The following is a 19,829-nucleotide window of genomic DNA, read 5'->3' as shown; positions in this document are numbered from 1 at the left end:
AGGTTCGTCGTTGAGTACACCATCGCAGGCGCTCCTGTCTGTGATGCAGCGTCAAGGGTAACCGCAGCCATGGTCTCCGAGCTGATAGTCCATGCTGCTGCAAACGTCGTCGAACTGTTCGTGCAGATGGTTGTTGTCTTGCAAACGTCCCCATCTGTTGACTCAGGGATCGAGACGTGGCTGCACGATCCGTTATAGCCATGCGGATAAGATGCCTCTCATCTCCCTGCCGCCGTTGGATTAGCAGCTTCAGCAGCAAGTCGTATACCCCTAGCTTACTTATTTGTTACATAGTTTAATTCTTAATTTCTTTGCGTGTTTTTGGGTACTTGCATTGTTTAATTCATAAATTTCGGGCGTATTATAGTATTTGAGAGTTGTAGCATCGCGCCCTAGTACCTGAATAGTAGATTCTTATTTAAATTGCGTGTGAGTTTCGTATAGGAGGTGTAATTTCGAGCTTTAGTTACTATATTCGTAAATTCAGGCAGATTGTAGCGCAGTCGTTAGGCATTTGTACAGGTTAGTTAATACATTCTTTGCGTGTTTCCCTTGCGTTATCTAGGCACGGACTCGTGTTTTCAGCAACTGTTGTTCAACATCGATTAGAATGGACAGGGACTGTGATTGCTGTGTTCGGATGAGGGTTGAGTTGGCATCCCTTCGCTCACAGCTGCAAGCGGCACTGACTTCTGTTGCGCAGCTTGAGGCTGTTGCCAGTGGGCACCACTGTGGGGAGCCGGACTTGGGTATCAGGGGGATGTCAACCTCTTCCCGTCTGTCCCCATATCGGTCTGCCGCTGTGGTTGCCCGGTTGCTGCCCGCAGTGGGGCTGAGCCCTCGCCTGTGGTTGATTGGGAGGTCGTTCCAAGGCGTGGCAGGCAGCGAAATAAGTCCCCGGAGGCTGATCAGAAAGCCTCCCCGGTGCGTCTGACAAACAGGTTTCAGGCACTGTCTCTGGCTGAGCCAGATGCAGCTGCCTGCCCTGTTTCAGATGATGATTCTCAGCCTTCAAGGTCCGGGCAATCAGAGAGGGTGGGCTTATTGGTAGTTGGGAGCTCCAATGTTAGGCGCGTAATGGGGCCCCTTAGGGATATGGCGGCTAAGGAGGGGAAGAAATCCAGTGTACACTCCGTGTGCATTCCGGGTGGAGTCATTCGTGATGTGGAAAGGGTCCTTCCGGATGCCATGAAGAGCACACGGTGCGGCCAGCTGCAGGTGGTGGCACATGTCGGCACTAATGACGTGTGTCGCTTTGGATCTGAGGAAATTGTCTCTGGATTCCAGCGGCTATCTGATTTGGTGAAGGCTGCCGGTCTTGCTTATGAGATGAAGGCAGAGCTCACCATCTGCTGCATCGTTGACAGAACGGACTGCGGACCTTTGGTGCAGAGCCGGGTGGAGGGTCTGAATCAGAGGCTCAGACGGTTTTGCGGCCGTGTTGGCTGCAGATTCCTTGACTTGCGCCATAGGGTGGTGGGGTTTCGGGTTCCGCTGAATAGGTCAGGAGTTCACTACACTCACCTGGCGGCCACACGGGTAGCGGAGGCTGTGTGGCGTGGACCGGGTGGTTTTTTAGGTTAGAAGGCCTCGGGAAAGTACGGGGTGGGCTGCAATCTCAAAGGGTGCATGGCAAATACAGGACGTGCTTGGATCAAGGAACAGTCGGAATTGTAGTTGTAAATTGTAGTTGTGCTGGGAAAGTCCCTGTGCTTCAAGCGCTAATAGAAAGGTACAGAAAGCTGGCTAAAGCCTGAAATAAGTTCTGCAGAAAATTTTACGAAGTCTCAGACGGTGTTCAGGAAAGATAGATTAGGCAGAATTGGTGGTGGAGTGTTTGTGTCTGTCAGTAGTGGTTTATCTTGTAGTGAAGTCGAAGTAGATACTCCGTGCGAATTGGTATGGGTGGAGGTTATACTTAACAGCCGAACTAAGTTAATAATTGGCTCCTTCTACCGACCCCCAGACTCCGATGGTATAGTTGCTGAACAGTTCAGAGAAAATTTGAGTCTCGTGACAAATAAATACCCCACTCATTCGGTTATACTTGGTGGGGACTTCAACCTTCCCTCGATATGTTGGCAAAAATACTTGTTCAAAACCGGTGGTAGGCAGAAAACAACTTCCGAGATTGTCCTAAATGCTTTCTCCGAAAATTATTTCGAGCAGTTAGTCCACGAACCCACGCGAATTGTAAATGGTTGCGAAAACACACTTGACCTCTTAGCCACAAACAATCCAGAGCTGATAGAGAGCATCATGACTGATGCAGGGATTAGTGATCACAAGGTCGTTGTAGCTAGGCTCAATACCGTTTCTTACAAATCCACCGGAAACAAACGCAAAATAATTTTATTTAAAAAAGCGGATAAAGTGTCACTAGAAGCCTTCCTAAGAGACAATCTCCATTCCTTCCGAACTGACTATGCAAATGTAGACGAGATGTGGCACAAATTCAAAGATATAGTAGCAACAGCAATTGAGAGATTCATACCTCATAAATTGGTAAGAGATAGAACTGATCCCCCGTGGTACACAAAACAGGTCCGAACGCTGTTGCAGAGGCAACGGAGAAAGCATGCGAAGTTCAGAAGAACGCGAAATCCCGAAGATTGGCTAAAATTTACAGACGCGTGAAATTTGGCACGGACTTCAATGCGAGATGCCTTTAATAGGTTCCACAACGAAACATTGTCTCGAAATTTGGTAGAAAATCCGAAGAAATTCTAGTCGTATGTAAAGTACACAAGCGGCAAGACGCAGTCAATACCTTCGTTGCGCAGTGCCGATGGTACTGTTACCGACGACTGTGCCGCTAAAGCGGAGTTATTGAACGCAGTTTTCCGAAATTCCTTCACCAGGGAAGACGAATGGAATATTCCAGAATTTGAAACACAAACAGCTGCCACCATGAGTTTCTTAGAAGTAGATACCTTAGGGGTTACGAAGCAACTCAAATCGCTTGATACGGGCAAGTCTTCTGGTCCAGATTGTGTACCGATTAGGTTCCTTTCAGATTACGCTGATACAATAGCTCCCTACTTAGCAATCATATACAACCGCTCGCTCACCGATAGATCTGTACCTACAGATTGGAAAATTGCGCAGGTCGCACCAGTGTTTAAGAAGGGTAATAGGAGTAATCCATCGAACTACAGACCTATATGATTGACGTCGGTTTGCAGCAGGGTTTTGGAGCATATACTGTTTTCAAACATTATGAATCACCTCGAAGGGAACGGTCTATTGATACGTAATCAGCATGGTTTCAGAAAACATCGTTCTTGTGCAACGCAGCTAGCTCTTTATTTGCACGAAGTAATGGCCGCTATCGACAGGGGATCTCAAGGTGATTCCGTATTTCTAGATTTCCGGAAAGCTTTTGACACCGTTCCTCACAAGCGACTTCTAATGAAGCTGCGGGCCTATGGGGTATCGTCTCAGTTGTGCGACTGGATTCGTGATTTCCTGTCAGGAAGGTCGCAGTTCGTAGTAATAGACGGCAAATCATCGAGTAAAACTGAAGTGATATCAGGTGTTCCCCAGGGAAGCGTCCTGGGACCTCTGCTGTTCCTGATCTATATAAATGACCTGGGTGACAATCTGAGCAGTTCTCTTAGGTTGTTCGCAGATGATGCTGCAATTTACCGTCTAGTAAGGTCATGCGATGACGAGTATCAGTTGCAAAGCGATTTAGAAAAGATTGCTGTATGGTGTGGCAGGTGGCAGTTGACGCTAAATAACGAAAAGTGTGAGGTGATCCACATGAGTTCCAAAAGAAATCCGTTGGAATTCGATTACTCGATAAATGGTACAATTCTCAAGGCTGTCAGTTCAACTAAGTACCTGGGTGTAAAAATTACGAACAACTTCAGTTGGAAAGACCACAGAGATAACATTGTGGGGAAGGCGAGCCAAAGGTTGCGTTTCATTGGCAGGACACTTAGAAGATGCAACAAGTCCACTAAAGAGACAGCTTACACTACACTCGTTCGTCCTGTGTTAGAATATTGCTGCGCGGTGTGGGATCCTTACCAGGTGGGATTGACGGAGGACATCGAAAGGGTGCAAAAAAGGGCAGCTCGTTTTGTATTATCACGTAATAGGGGAGAGAGTGTGGCAGATGATACGTGAATTGGGATGGAAGTCATTACAGCAAAGACATTTTTCGTCGCGGCGAGATCTATTTACGAAATTTCAGTCACCAACATTCTCTTCCGAATGCGAAAATATTTTGTTGAGCCCAACCTACATAGGTAGGAATGATCATCAAAATAAAATAAGAGAAATCAGAGCTCGAACAGAAAGGTTTAGGTGTTCGTTTTTCCCGCGCGCTGTTCGGGAGTGGAATGGTAGAGAGATAGTATGATTGTGGTTCGATGAACCCTCTGCCAAGCACTTAAATGTGAATTGCAGAGTAGTCATGTAGATGTAGATGTAGATGTAGATCTCAACTGCTAGTGATACGAGGCCGTTGGGATCCAGCACGGCGTTCCGTATTACCCTCCTGAACCCACCAACTCCATATTCTGCTTACAGCCATTGGGTATCGACCAACGCGAGCAGCAATGGCGCAATACGATAAACCGCAATCGCGATAGGCTACAATCCGACCTTTATCAAAGTCGGAAACGCGATGGTACGCATTTCTCCTCCTTACACGAGCCATCACAACAACGTCTCACCAGGCAACGCCGGTCAACTGCTGTTTATGTATGAGAAATCGGTTGGAAACTTTCCTCATGTCAGCACGTTGTAGTTGTCGCCACCGGCGCCAACCTTGTGTGAATGCTCTGTGAAATTCTAATCATTTGCATATCACAGCATCATCTTCCTGTCAGTTAAATTTAGCGTCTGTAGCAGGTCGGCTTCGCGGTGAATCAATTTTAATGGCCAGTAGGGTACTCCTTGTGCATGTCCGCAAGGAGATTTGCTATTATTTATTTTAATTTATTCATTAGTTATTGCAAAAAACGGTCGAGAAAACTACATCTCACATGAAATGGATTCACATTTGCGAATATGGACAACCATCAGTTGTGTAATGGAATGAAGACAATGAAAATTTTTGTCAGACTGGGACTCGAACCCGGATTTCCCGCTTATCCCGAGTGGTCGTCTTGACATTGGGCTATCCGAGCATTACTAACGGCCAGACCAAACTTCCTCATGTCATCAACCATGTGTGTACACCCTTCACTCGTACATTCATAATGTATATTCCCGTACAAAGGTGACATTTTGATTGAAAGTCGCTTGCCTCGTAAAACAGTGCTATTACACCGTGCGCAGTATCACACTGATTAAGAAAATTGTTTTTATTTTGATTTCAGACAAGATTTGCAGACTGCAGGACCTCCATCATGGACACACTTCATTTTGGACAGAGCAACTTTAACTCCTCGGATGGGGGGACTTAATGATGAATGAATTTCTTTAAGAAATCAGAAAATATTGTCCAAGAATCAATAAATAATGTGCAAAAAGGTTGACGTTGATTGCTTCATTGTTTTTTCCAAAAACAAATTATAAAAATCGCATATACTGTATTATAGGCTGACTGAGGAGACTGGGTGCTTGAATGTTCTGCCGATCTTCACTTAATTTTTGTTACAGCCCTCCATTCCAGCCTTTTCAGTATAATTTTTTTTCTTGTGTCCCCTTGTAATTGCCATCATGCTTCCTTCCATTGTTTGGTGAGCAATCTTCAGTTTTTAATTGTTTCGTAATTAAAGTCCTTGTCTCAATATCATACGTCAAAAGTGTTAATACTTATGGACAGAAAGCTTTCAGTTTGAGACACAATATTCAGATCATTTCTTTTGTTCTCTGTTCAGTCATAACAGCTACCACTGACAAAATCTATAGCAACTGTTTTCCGGATTTAAAAAATCGACAAGGGTATAAATGAAGGAACATTTTCACATACTGAGTCTCAAACCACATCACAGTTTCTTGGACTCGAAGAAGGCAACACACTACAAAGGGTTATCACAGTGTTTTAACTATCGCCTCCAAAAAATATAGTTGTGTGATTAATTTTTGTTTTTGTTTGCAGGTATATAATGTCTGCAGTCCTGGTTACGCATTGAAATCGTCACGCCACAATGCCGTAGGACGCCACTATAGCAGTGGTTCTCAAACTCTTCCCCTGACGGAACACTGCAAATCATGGCACTTTCATGGAACATCTTGTTTATTTTAAAGATTAATAAAATTTTAAAAACTGAGAAAACTTGTTTCATTCACTGATTACCTCAGTTTTAAATCATAACTATTAACATAGAACTCATAATAAAATTAAAAACTAATTAATATCGTCAAAATGTCGTAAAAACATGCCGTGTTATTAACAGTGTTTCGCAGAGCACTTACTTCTCGCGTAACAACAGTGAAACCCTGTTTCAGAGGAGCGGAGGAGCGCCTCTCCGTTCTGTCAGTGGATCGCAACGGTTAATTTTGCCACCTTTAGCGGGGTCCATGGTGGGCGAGGGGGGGTGGGGGGTTCAATTTGTATTAGGTCTGCAACTTGTACCCACAAATAAACAAATAATTCATTACGTAAGTTAATTTTTCAGGGTGGTAATTGAAACTTTATGATTTCGCCTTGTAAAAATATTTTTTCGTAAAAGAGAATTCACATTTTATATCTTTGAGGAAAAAACTTGAAAGCATGGCTGGTTGCAATTTTTTTGTCAGTAATATTTACGGAAACAGCCGCGGTGTTCTCAGACCACAGTGGGTAAAAGAAAAGAATTTATTTTATTTTGGTGGAAAGTCGATGGAAAGTATCCATCATCTTCGGAAAAATTTGTTAGATTACCACTCCAGTTCGCTACTACTTACACATGTAAACGTGGATTTTCGACCATAGTAGCAATGAATACAGAAGCTAGAAATCGAATGAATTTGGAACATGACATACAATGTGTACTGGCGGACACAAAATCGAATAAAAAAAAACCGGTAGCAACCGTCTCTTTTAATCATTATTTCCAGACTTCATAAATAAGCACGTGAGATCTATTGGTTTAAATGTTGAGTATATTACGTTATCTTTAGTTATTTTAAGAGATGTGTTCATCCTTTTTCTCAGTCTGAACTTTATTGGCAGTATTGACTGACATCTGATTCCGTTCTGGTCTTGCAAAGTCTGGGAAGCACGGTTCTGGATAATCTTCCTTTATCTGAAATTGAAACAGGATGGCCTCTCGCGATTCTTGTTCAATAGCGTATTGGAAAAAGTAATTGGAGAGTGACACAATAACTAAACTTTTTAAATTTGAAAGGAATGATGTGGATGACTTTACTTTACACGTGGAGGCTGTGGGAGCGAGCGCAAGGTCATAAATCAAGATGATCAGGCGTTCGATCTCAGTTAGTGCAAGGTTTTGCTCATTCTCACAATTAATGCGACTGCGTCCTTGACAATGATTTACATAAGTGTAAAAACACTAAGTGACATCACAGTATGTAGTTTTCGGTATGCCGTAGTATGCACTACGTAGACTAGGTAAGCCAGTTCTCAGGTCAGGGAAACGCAACAGCGCTAATAGCAGTGAGATGTTCTAACCAACCTTCTGGTTGCTGACTAAAGGTTTCGTGAATGACGCCGCTGCATCTTTGGACGCCATCTATCGGGAACAATTGAGCGAGAGGGTCACTGACGCCCGCGTGCAGCTGGCGCAGACGCGGCGCAGCTGTCTTGTGCTGCCATCTGCTGACGTAGTAAGCAATATGGCGGCGAGTTAAAAGTAAATCTTCGTTGATAGAACACTGTGGGACATGATGACAACATTGCAGAACTAAATTTTTCGGATACACTGAATGATGATAAATATCAAACTCACACATAGTTGTAGACTAATTATTAAGTTTTTTATCTCCTTCTTACTAAACCAAACTATAACAGGCACATATATGAAAAAAATAATTTTAGGGATTAACATAAAAAATAAGCTTCATTTTAAAAACATTCTAGATATTCTTGAATTTTCGTTGTAAGGTGATTGTTCTGCCCGGAAATTCTAATCAGTTGACCACCAGTGATGCCTCAGACTTCTCTTATACATTTCCCAGTTTATGTTGGTAGAGCTGGTACAAGTGAAACCGCCATATCCTGTGTTAGAGTAGTGTACACAGAAATTTGAAAGTAGTTGCGATATGTGAAATTTGTGTTTGTTTCTATGAGAAGAATGTCAAAACCGGGCTAATACTGTGCAGTTTGTGAATGTGTTGTGCCGGGAATGAGAGAAGTAACACGTTTTGCTGGCGTTTGGAACGGTTGTTGTTTTGTGAAGAAAGCTTAGCGGAGTGTGGAAAGGTGATGGAAGGACTTGCTCCTCTTGTTTGGTCGTAACAGGATAGGAGTGAGGTAAGAGCGAGCTAATTTTATAATTCTCCTTGTATATGCAATGACTTAATCCAATTTTTAGTAAGTATAGGGGTGGGTGTCTTAAGCAATCGCTTGTATCTGATATATGTATATTACCACACAGTGCATAGTGATTCTCCTGTGTCAGAATTGTTGTCTGTTTTTCAATGTTTCCAGGAGAGATCGATTGAGCATTTTGAAATATAGGGGTAAAACACAGAAGTGCACAACAGACTGGAGAGCTGTGTTCGATGTATGACGCGCTACAGCACTCATTTACTAAGCTGTGAGGAGTTGTATATTATGTGAAATCTCAGCAAATGTTATCATGTTGTGTGGTCACATCCTTCTTGTAAACAACAGGCATAACATTTGTGGCAAATGTTCCCTGTTGGAAAATGTGGAGATGTATATACCAACTAATTGGCTTTTTATCCCGAGTTTGATTGTGTAAATGTGTTACTGGAGTGGCCTTTAGTCATGTGTGACAACAAGGGTGAAGAACAGGCTTTAACGCAGTCATTTTTTGTTCCGATACGAATCAATATCTTAATACGCGACATCGGCTATGCTATTTACCACACATCGTTACAGAAACAATTGCATTGAAAAATCGTTCATCATATAAATGACGTTGAAGTGGACAGAGATTAAAGACCGATAGAAAAGGTTTGCAGTATTTCATAGGACATTTAAATTTCATTGAACTGTAAGTTAATTGATCATAAATCGTAGAATTCATTGTTGTTAAAACCATGCAGGCTATGTGTAACTTCTAAAATGGCACAGATTTTCCCCGCTAGAGAACTTCAAAAGCAAAATTGTTTACAACTAACACAAAAATCCTTCAGCGTGGTAGTAGTGCTACATCAGCTGCATATTGCCTAGCAGAAGAACGAAACTGTCTGGAGATTTGTAATGTTTCAGCATATCGTTGACTACATTGCAAAAACATGTGTAGCCTGTTCTGTCATTGACACTCTGAAACCAAACAACTAGTACCATATGCATATCGGCATCCCTCGACGGCGGTACAACAACATGTTGTGAGTTCCTGTCCAAACTACTCAAAGTGCTGTCGATATAATGTTCTTGTATTGTTTGTCCCCCAACACTGACAAACTTCAGTTAGGTCAGCTACGAATTACGCTGTTGATTCTGTACTAAAAACCCCTTTTTTAAAAGAGCTCGGAGACAGTGTAGAATAGCTAGTGATGTAACCTGGCTACTCGTTTGATTGCGTAATTTCACTTTAAACCTTGTGCTTAGATGTATGCTTGGCGGACGTGCGTGGCTGCTAGGAGCAAGATTCGATCATCTGTTCGCAATTACCAGTAATTTTGTACCATCACCGACATGTGTAATTCTCAAAGCTTTAAAATCTACTTACGATACATGTTCGGTAACTCCAGGTGGCTTTGTGACATGTAACATACTAACAAAATGTAGCAGTCCTTTGTCATTTTAGCGTTTGTACCCTTTCCGTGTATACGGTTGTGAAAGATTAAGCGGCCTGCGTTGGCTGCAAATTGGAACCGCAATGCGTTCTATTATTCGGTATTTAATTCATCAGTTGATCTTCGTAGCAATAGATCACAATAAACATATTCTCTTATCTCACTCCTATCCTATTACGACCATAAGAGCTTCCTTGCAGTTGCTGTTTAAAGATTAAAAAGCAAAGTAAATGATGCCGACGAACAGAACAGCTTCAAAAAGAGGACGGTTTACTGCTTATAATAATGAAAGATAGCTCACGAACTACTATGAAGTACCAGTGCGGGCTGGGCATGCACATCGATACATCATAGATGTTTAAAACTTGGAAGGTCTGTGGAACCATGTATTTCCATTTGATTAAAGCACCGATGTCTGCCTGAGTTGACAGGATCCCCAGTTTCGATAGATGCTGAGGTGCTATTCCAGTGCAGCTGGATAGCCTCTGCAATGCTGTGGGAGTATAGGGGAAATACCATATGGGCTGAGACGTGAATGAGAATTTGGATTGAGGAGGGAGGCGTGCTAGGGTAGTCCGTGCAGCTCTACAAAAGTCACTGTACCAGGGTGGCGTAGTGGTTAGCGCATCTGCCTGGAGAGCAGCAGACCCGGGTTCGAATCTCGTCTTTGGTACACATTTTCGTCACTTCAGTCGACATATATTAATGCATAATCTGTTTTAATAAAGACATACTGACGTGATTGATCGTGTTTTTTCCAATTCTTAATCTTATTTAATGGAAAGGTGAGGGGAGAGATTAGTGTGTGGTGGGTATGATTGCTAGAAGCAACCACAAAAATGATTTTACCGTTACCGACACACAGACATGTAGTACACAGTGTAATGGGTATTAGGAGATGATAATGACAGATTTAACATGGTCTGACGTTTTTGATTTTAAGACAGGAGTGTTTGGACATCAAACGAGTATTTTCGTTAATGTACACATAGCATGATTTCCATGTCAAGCATATGCATCTGTGAGTCGACCGTGACAGATACTAAATACTGTAAGTATAGCTCCCCTTTGCCATTATGGTCTTAATTAAAGGCTTCTGTTTCCTCGCACGCAGCGGGGACATTCCAAGAAACCAGAAAAGCTCCGCGAACATGTGTCTCAAATACAAAACCTGCTCCGTTTCAGCACCAGCACATCAGCGCCTTAGTAAACATGCACGACTGAGTTGTAATGTTGAAGATGCTATTGATATGAACATATATTTGCTAGAGTAAATATGGTTTATATAACACGAAAACAAACATGCGAAATTCTGTGTTTCCAAGCAACGACCCGAGCGTGATAAATAGCCGTCAGAGCCTACTCGTGTCGTGTTGACTTGGAAACAGTTCACTAGCCGTTGGTGATCCTCCGATGTTTACGAAATCATTTTCTAAAATCACTATCGGGGCGAGAGCATCATTTCCCTGTTTGCACTTGTATCAGTGAAGGAAAAGTAACATCGTAAATACTTGAACTAGCACAGATGTTACACCTAGTTTCTAACAAGACTGCTGTTCCGCTTAGCACCAGAAATCCTTAAGAATGTAAATTATGGCAAGACCTGGAAAGTGCTTTTCTGCGTATAGTTGAACGTTATCATATGTGAGACCCGTCGGGAGGTTTAAAACATAAATTTTGATTGTTTTTATTTGAAGTCCCCATTTGAACCAATCGCAAGCTTGAATCATCTAACAGGAAAGAGAATATGTGCTTATTTTAGACGGAAGATGTTCTTGGAAACGTGTTCTTGTCACTTCCTCAAATTAATCGTCCCTAATACACAAATCGCCATACGAAGGTACTTACGGCTGTTATTAGCCGGAGGCAGCTAGTGGCGCCATGGCGATTCATTTACTGATCAACTGGTAGCGAAACTTACGAACAATTGCTCACTTCTGATAAGGGAATAGTTTGTTGAGATCATAGCACCCTGTGGAGAACCTTTTCTCCTTTCAGTTCTATTAAAAAGGAAAAAACCTAGAGGTTAGGAAAATGCAACGATATACAGTAAGTGCAGACGACAGTAATTTTTTCCTTCATCTTCGAATTTCAAAATAGTGTTACGGGTGGCTTGACTAAATGAAAGAAAGTGAAATGTAATTCAACACAATTAAACAAGTGTGTTCCAACATAAGAAAAATAGGACCTTGCTGAAGCAATTCGTGCCATAGTTTTTATTTTGTCTCAAGTTTTCTGTAGTTACTTATGATTTCGATAAATATTTTATTACTGATTAGTAACAACAATAATTGATAGTAAATAAACTGTATGAAAACAGACAACTAAATAAATGTTTTAATACGTGTACCACTTTTTATAAAGCAAGAAATAATACATGTTCACATGCAAAACTGCATAGTATTGTCAGAATGAATTTTTCACTCTGCAGCCGAGTGTGCACTGATTGATACTTCCTAGCAGATTAAAACTATGTGGCGGACTCTATCTTGAAACCAACACCTCTACTTCTGTGAAGACCGTAAGGGTAGAGAAGAGCTGGCTGTCCGGCATATAGTTTTAATATGTCTGAAAGTTTCGTGCATGATACTATTTGGTATTTCCATATTAACTGAAAAAACGTGAACGCTACCGTAATGAGGTGCAAAAAGTAAAACGTACACTGCGTTGTAGTAAACAAACATATTATGCAGCTGGAGCACGTATCGTATGTGCGTGCTTCACCATAGGGCGAGTAGAGGCACCACAAGTCCCTACGTTTACCACAATGCTCCTTCATAGTTGGTAGGGCAGTGAACGGGTTCCACCATAAGCTGATAGTGTCGCCGCTGGGTGCCGGCACCGAAAAAATGGTTCAAATGGCTCTGAGCACTATGGGACTCAACTGCTGTGGTCATCAGTCTCCTAGAACTCAGAACTACTTAAACCTAACTAACCTAAGGACATCACACACATCCATGCCCGAGGCAGTATTCGAACCTGCGACCGTAGTGGTCGTGCGGTTCCAGACTGTAGCGCCTTTAACCGCTCGGTCACTCTGGCCGGCCGCCGGCACCGAATAGGCTCCAAATCACAATGCCCCACCAGTCGGCGGTGCAATTGCTTGCCCCACTAGCTGCACCGTTAATTGCTCTTTGCCATGCCTTACGGCTCTCAGGGAAAATTATACGGTTAACTTAGCAATCTTCCTAGATACATTCAACGCAATAGACTTTTCATTCCAACCAAGTGACGGAAGGGACTGTATAACACTAGAAACAAAAATGGCCTTGACTATCCATTAACCTTCGGATGAATACGAGCAGATGTACGATCAACAAAAACTTCCTACGGCAGAAAGAAAAACGTCACCGATTGTCAACTTAAGTCTACAATAAGCCCCCTTACGTACGTATATTGCACTGGTTCTAGTTGTTTTAACGTTTAAATTCTGCTTGTTCTCTGTTCTAATATGAAAAATCATTTTATGCATTGTCAGCTTAAAAAATTATGTTTGCTATTTGTGAGCTGCACGCATGCGGCTCGAGGCTCGGCCCGTCTAGCCTTTGCTTGGTCGTTCTCGGATGTACCAGGTACAGCGCTCCATTTCATTTAGTATTTTCCAGTCGGCACAACTCTCTTCATTTCGACAGAATCGTGGTTTCAGCGCCGTCTACCCGTCGCTATTTGTTAGTGGTATAAAGGAAGTTCAAAGCCCAGTGGCTGTTTGCACAAAAAAAGGCAGTCTAGCGATCTATTGTCACAAGTCTTTAAAAATGAATGGGAATAACAGAAGATTGATAATTCCCAGTATCTATTATGCAGTCGCACAATGTACAGGTTCCGCAAATTTGCTATGGAATGACGTTACAATACAATGCAGAAAAAATTTAAAGATTTAGTTGATAATGAAAGAGCAAAATGTTACAGCAGTCGACAGAAGGAGTTCATTGTCCATTACATCAAGAAGGACTTTGCGGTAAATTTGCAAGCATGAAGCTCGTGATGAAATTGGTAAATTTTCGATGGAATTGAATGAAGATAATGGAAATGTTGTTATTACTGTGAAGTGTGTTGGTCAAGTGAAGGAACATACTTGGAACGATTTTTCGATTTAAAACCAGCTGTTGGAAACGAAGAGCAGGAATGAAAATCAAAACATACGGAATAGATTGCAGATGTCACATGTTAAGTGGACTTCACTGCTCAGTGTAAGATATTGTAAGGTAAGAAACAACTTACTTCTGATTTGATGGGAACACATTTAAAAAAAAAATCGCATTGTGGAAAGAACAAATGTCGAGTAAATACACCGTCCATTTCCCTAACTCCCTGGTGTTACAGAAAACACGAGTATCAAAGAATTCATTGTGGCCTTGAAAGCGTTATGAGGATAGTTTTCTAAACGCTTTGAGGATATTGCCAATTTTACATATGTTTTCTACCGCTTTCGGAGACTGTTTCAGTAGTAAATGCTCCTGTGCATGTGCAGATGGGACAGATTGATCTACATTATAATTCCCATTAAAGACACATTCATTTACGTCAGACCTGTCTATTAGATCTGTGTTGTTTTCCTTTGGGAGAGTTATCATGTCTCCACAACGAGGTTGCAAACGTTATTAAATATTTCAACCAACATATGTATGTGAAAGGCTTTTTTCGATTATGGAACTTTGTCAGCCACGATTATGTGATAACCAGAATGCGAAAATCTGTGAAATTGTCTGCGTATGTTGACAGATTATTCCAGATAAAAATTGTCTTCAGTGCGCCAAAAATAAATAATACTGAAAATTTGTTTTGCTTGTGGTAAAATATGAAAGCGAGTCGTATATAGTGCGACAGCTTTACGAGGTAAATATGTCACATTCACTGTTTCCCATCTGCCCACTTCGACAGCTTGGCGATGGGGGAAGCATGCAGCTACGCGAGAGAGAGATGCGTGCATGAAGGAGCACTGTACTGCTAGTGTGCTGTTTTCTTGGCCGTCTCTGTCGAAAAGAATATCTTACTCAATATTTTTCACATTGCAGTAATGATAATGATACAATTATAAAGTAAATTGTTTTTATGCTTCTAAGTAACAGAGAATGCCCACATGTAGCATTAAGCGTGAAATAAGCTATATCTGCAGCCTTCTTTTGTTGTCATCAGTTACCTGACTGTTTTCATGTGGCCCGCCACAAATTACTCCCTTGTGCCAAACTCTTCATCTCAGAATAGCACTTCCCCTCTACATCCTCCATTATTTGTTGGATGTATTACAACCTCTGTCTTCCCCCACAGTTCTTACCCTCTACGGCTGCCTCTTATGCCGTGGAAGTTGTTACTTCATTTGTTAACACATGACTTAACATCCTGTCTCATGTCAGTGTTTCCCATATGTTCCTTTGTCGTCGGTTCTGCAGAAAATTTCATTCCTTATGTTTTCAGTCCTACCCCCATGAACCATGGACCTTGCCGTTGGTGGGGAGGCTTGCGTGCCTTAGCGATACAGATGGCCGTACCGTAGGTGCAACACAACGGAGGGGTATCTGTTGAAAGGCCAGACAAACGTGTGGTTCCTGAAGAGGGGCAGCAGCCTTTTCAGTAGTTGCAGGGGCAACAGTCTGGATGATTGACTGATCTGGCCTTGCAACACTAACCAAAACGGCCTTGCTGTGCTGGTACTGCGAACGGCTGAAAGCAAGGGGAAACTACAGCCGTAATTTTTCCCGAGGGCATGCAGCTTTACTGTATGGTTAAATGATGATGGCGTCCTCTTGGGTAAAATATTCCGGAGGTAAAGTAGTCCCCCATTCGGATCTCCGGGCGTGGACTACTCAGGAGGACGTCGTTATCAGGAGAAAGAAAACTGGCGTTCTACGGATAGGAGCGTGGAATGTCAGATCCCTTAATCTGGCAGGTAGGTTAGAAAATTTAAAAAGGGAAATCGATATGTTAAAGTCAGATATAGTGGGAATTAGTGAAGTTCGGTGGCAGGAGGAACAAGACTTTTGGTCAGGTGACTACAGGGTTATAAACACAAAATCAAATAGGGGTAATGCAGGAGTAGGTTTAATAATGAATAGGAATGCGGGTAAGCTACTACAAACAGCGTAGTGAACGCATTATTGTGGCCAAGATAGACACGAAACCCACGCCTACTAGAGTAGTACAAGTTTATATGCCAACTAGCTCTGCAGATGATGAAGAAATTGATGGCCCGCATCTCGTGGTCGTGCGGTAGCGTTCTCGCTTCCCACGCCCGGGTTCCCGGGTTCGATTCCCGGCGGGGTCAGGGATTTTCTCTGCCTCGTGATGGCTGGGTGTTGTGTGCTGTCCTTAGGTTAGTTAGGTTTAAGTAGTTCTAAGTTCTAGGGGACTGATGACCATAGATGTTAAGTCCCATAGTGCTCAGAGCCATTTTTTTTTGAAGAAATTGATGAAATGTATGATGAGACAAAAGAAATTATTCAGGTAGTGAAGGGAGACGAAAATTTAATAGTCATGGGCGACTGGAATTCGAGAGTAGGAAAAGGGAGAGAAGGAAACATAGTGGGTGAATATGGATTGGGGGTGGGAGGGGGGGGGGGAGAAATGAAAGAGGAAGCCGTCTGGTAGAATTTTGCACGGAGCATAACTTAATCATAGCTAACACTTGGTTCAAGAATCATAAAAGAAGAATCCTGGAGATACTAGAAGATATCAGATAGATCATATAATGGTAAGACAGAGATTTAGGAACCAGGTTTTAAATTGTAAGACATTTCCAGGGGCAGATGTGGACTCTGACCACAATCTATCGGTTAATGACTGTAGATTAAAACTGAAGAAACTGCAAAAAGGTAGGAATTTTGGAGATGGGACCTGGATAAACTGACTATACCAGAGGTTGTACAGAGTTTCAGGGAGATCATAAGGGAAAAATTGACAGGAATGGGGGAAAGAAATACAGTAGAAGAAGAATGGGTAGCTCTGAGGGATGAAGTAGTGAAGGCAGCAGAGGATCAAGTAGGTAAAAAGACGAGGGCTAGTAGAAATCCTTGGGTAACAGAAGAAATATTGAATTTAATTGATGAAAGGAGAAAATACAAAAATGCAGTAAATGAAGCAGGCAAAAGGGAATGCAAACGTCTCAAAAATGAGATCGACAGGAAGTGCAAAGTGGCTAAGCAGGGATGGCTAGAGGACAAATGTAAGGATGTAGAGGCTTACCTCACTAGCAGTAAGATAGATACTGCCTACAGGAAAATTAGAGAGACCTTTGGAGAAAAGAGAGCCACTTCTATGAATATAAAGAGCTCAGATGGAAACCCAGTTCTAAGCAAAGAAGGGAAAGCAGAAAGGTGGAAGGAGTATATAGAGGGTCTATACAAGGGCGATGTACTCGAGGACAATATTATGGAAATGGAAGAGGAAGTAGATGAAGATGAAATGGGAGATAGGATACTGCGTGAAGAGTTTGACAGAGCACTGAAAGACCTGAGACGAAACAAGGCCCCAGGAGTAGACAACATTCCATTGGAACTACTGACGGCATTGGGAGAGCCAGTCCTGACAAAACTCTACCATCTGGTGAGCAAGATGTACGAGACAGGCGAAATACCCTCAGACTTCAAGACGAATATAATTCCAATCCCAAAGAAAGCAGGCGTTGACAGATGTGAAAATTACCGAACTATCAGTTTAATAAGTCACGGCTGCAAAATACTAACGCGAATTCTTTACAGACGAATGGAAAAACTGGTAGAAGCCGACCTCGGCAAATATCAGTTTGGATTCCGCAGAAATGTTGGAACACGTGAGGCAATACTGACCCTACGACTTATCTTAGAAAATAGATTAAGGAAAGGCAAACCTACATTTCTAGCATTTGTAGACTTAGAGAAAGCTTTTGACAATGTTAACTGGAATACTCTCTTTCAAATTCTGAAGGTGGCAGGGGTAAAATACAGGGAGCGAAAGGCTATTTACAATTTGTACAGAAAGCAGATGACAATCATACGAGTCGAGGGGCATGAAAGGGAAGCAGCGGTTGGGAAGGGAGTGAGACAGGGTTGTAGCCTGTCCCCGATGTTATTCAATCTGTATATTGAGCAAGCAGTAAAGGAAACAAAAGAAAAATTCGGAGTGGGTATTAAAATCCACGGAGAAGAAATAAAAACGTTGAGGTTCGCCGATGACATTGTAATTCTGTCAGAGACAGCAAAGGACATGGAAGAGCAGTTGAATGGAATGGACAGTGTCTTGAAAGGAGGATATAAGATGAACATCAAGAAAAGCAAAACGAGGATAATGGAATGTAGTCGAATTAAGTCGGGTGATGCTGAGGGAATTAGATTAGGAAATGAGACGTTTAAAGTAGTAAATGAGTTTTGCTATTTGGGGAGCGAAATAACTGATGATGGTCGAAGTAGAGAGGATATAAAATGTAGACTGGCAATGGCAAGAAAGCGTTTCTGAAGAAGAGAAATTTGTTAACATCGAGTATCGATTTGTCAGGAAGTCATTTCTGAAAGTATTTGTATGGAGTGTAGCCATGTATGGAAGTAAAACATGGACGATAAATAGTTTGGACAAGAAGAGAATAGAAGCTTTCGAAATGTGGTGCTACAGAAGAATGCTGAAGATTAGACGGGTAGATCACATAACTAATGAGGAGGTATTGAATAGAATTGGGGAGAAGAGGAGTTTGTGGCACAACTTGACAAGAAGAAGGGATCGGTTGGTAGGACATGTTCTGAGGCATCAAGGGATCACAAATTTAGCATTGGAGGGCAGCGTGGAGGGTAAAAATCGTAGAGGGAGACAAAGAGATGAATACACTAAACAGATTCAGACGGATGTAGGTTGCAGTAAGTACTGGGAGGTGAAGAATCTTGCACAGGATAGAGTAACATGGAGAGCTGCATCAAACCAGTCTCAGGACTGAAGACAACAACAACATGTTTTCAGTCCACCTAATTTTCAACATCCTTCTATAGCAACAAATCTAAATCACTTCAGTTCTTTTCTAGTTTTTTTGCAGTCAGTGGTTTACTGCCATACATGCTGTGCTCCAATCGAACATTATAAGAAATTTCTTCTTCAGATTGAGTCTTACGTTTGACTTCTATTGGTCAGGAATGCCATGCTTGCATGTGCTTCTCTGCTATATGGTCCTGCTTCTTCCGCCGGGTGGTCGTTTGCTTCCAAGGTGTCAGAATTGCTTAACTTTACCAATTTAGTAGGCTCCAATTTTGATAATTTTATCGTTAATCTCACTTCTGCTACTCATTACATTCGTCTTTCTTTGGTCTACTCTCAGTGCATGGTGTGTGCTCACTAGACTGTTCATTCCATTCAGGAGATGCTGAAGATAGCAGTGTCATCGCGAATCTTGTCACTGATGTCTTTTGATATCCTTTTACCTTGAATTTGGTTTAAACTGCTCCTGACCTTTTTATTTCTTTCATTGCTCCTTCAGTGTATAGTTTGAACAGTATGGGCGAAAGACTACGTCCCTGTCTTACAACCTTTTTATTTCGAGCTCTTCGTTCAAGATCTTCCATTCTTATTGTTTTACTGCCCGTGCTAATACTTATCGATAAAACAAATATCGGACTAGAGTAATCTGGGATCTCTCTATCAAATGGGCACGTAAAATTCCTCTTTAAAATTAATTTTGTTTGTAACGGGAAACAAACTGACTCTTCCCGTCGACGCTGAGCGTCGCATGATATACCTGATGAACGCTATTTGCTTGGACGGTCTCCAGTTACACAATGCAAAAACGAAATCGTAAATATCTGCAGAAGCACCAGAGAAAATGCACCTCACGACTTTTTAGAGACACTCTCTGTATATTATCCGTCTTTTCCCATTGCTAACTCCTATTTTTCTCAGAATTTCGAACGTGTTGCACCATTTCACAGTGTCGAACGCTTGTTGTAGCCAACGAGCGTATCTTAATTTTTTTAAGTCTTGCCATTATCAAACGCAACGTCAGAATTGCCGGCCTATCTTAATTTTTTTAAGTCTTGCCATTATCAAAC

General features: G+C 42.0%; 1 protein-coding gene and 1 non-coding gene across 2 annotated transcripts in view; both read left to right on the top strand.

Annotated features, from left to right (window-relative positions):
- The first annotated feature begins 8,126 nt into the window (after nt 1-8,126).
- The window catches only part of LOC124555348, a 457,917-nt gene continuing 446,214 nt past the window's right edge, over nt 8,127-19,829 (top strand). Inside the window, exon 1 of the mRNA XM_047129228.1 lies at nt 8,127-8,374. The gene's annotated coding sequence lies outside the window, so the exon portion shown is untranslated. The remainder of the gene's footprint in view (nt 8,375-19,829) is intronic.
- On the top strand, nt 10,433-10,504 carry Trnas-gga. The gene has a single exon. It is a non-coding gene; the product is annotated as a tRNA-Ser (tRNA).

This window comes from Schistocerca americana, chromosome X, assembly GCF_021461395.2.
Source record: "Schistocerca americana isolate TAMUIC-IGC-003095 chromosome X, iqSchAmer2.1, whole genome shotgun sequence".
Taxonomy (NCBI): domain Eukaryota; kingdom Metazoa; phylum Arthropoda; class Insecta; order Orthoptera; family Acrididae; genus Schistocerca; species Schistocerca americana.
This window is presented reverse-complemented; position numbering and strand designations above follow the sequence as displayed.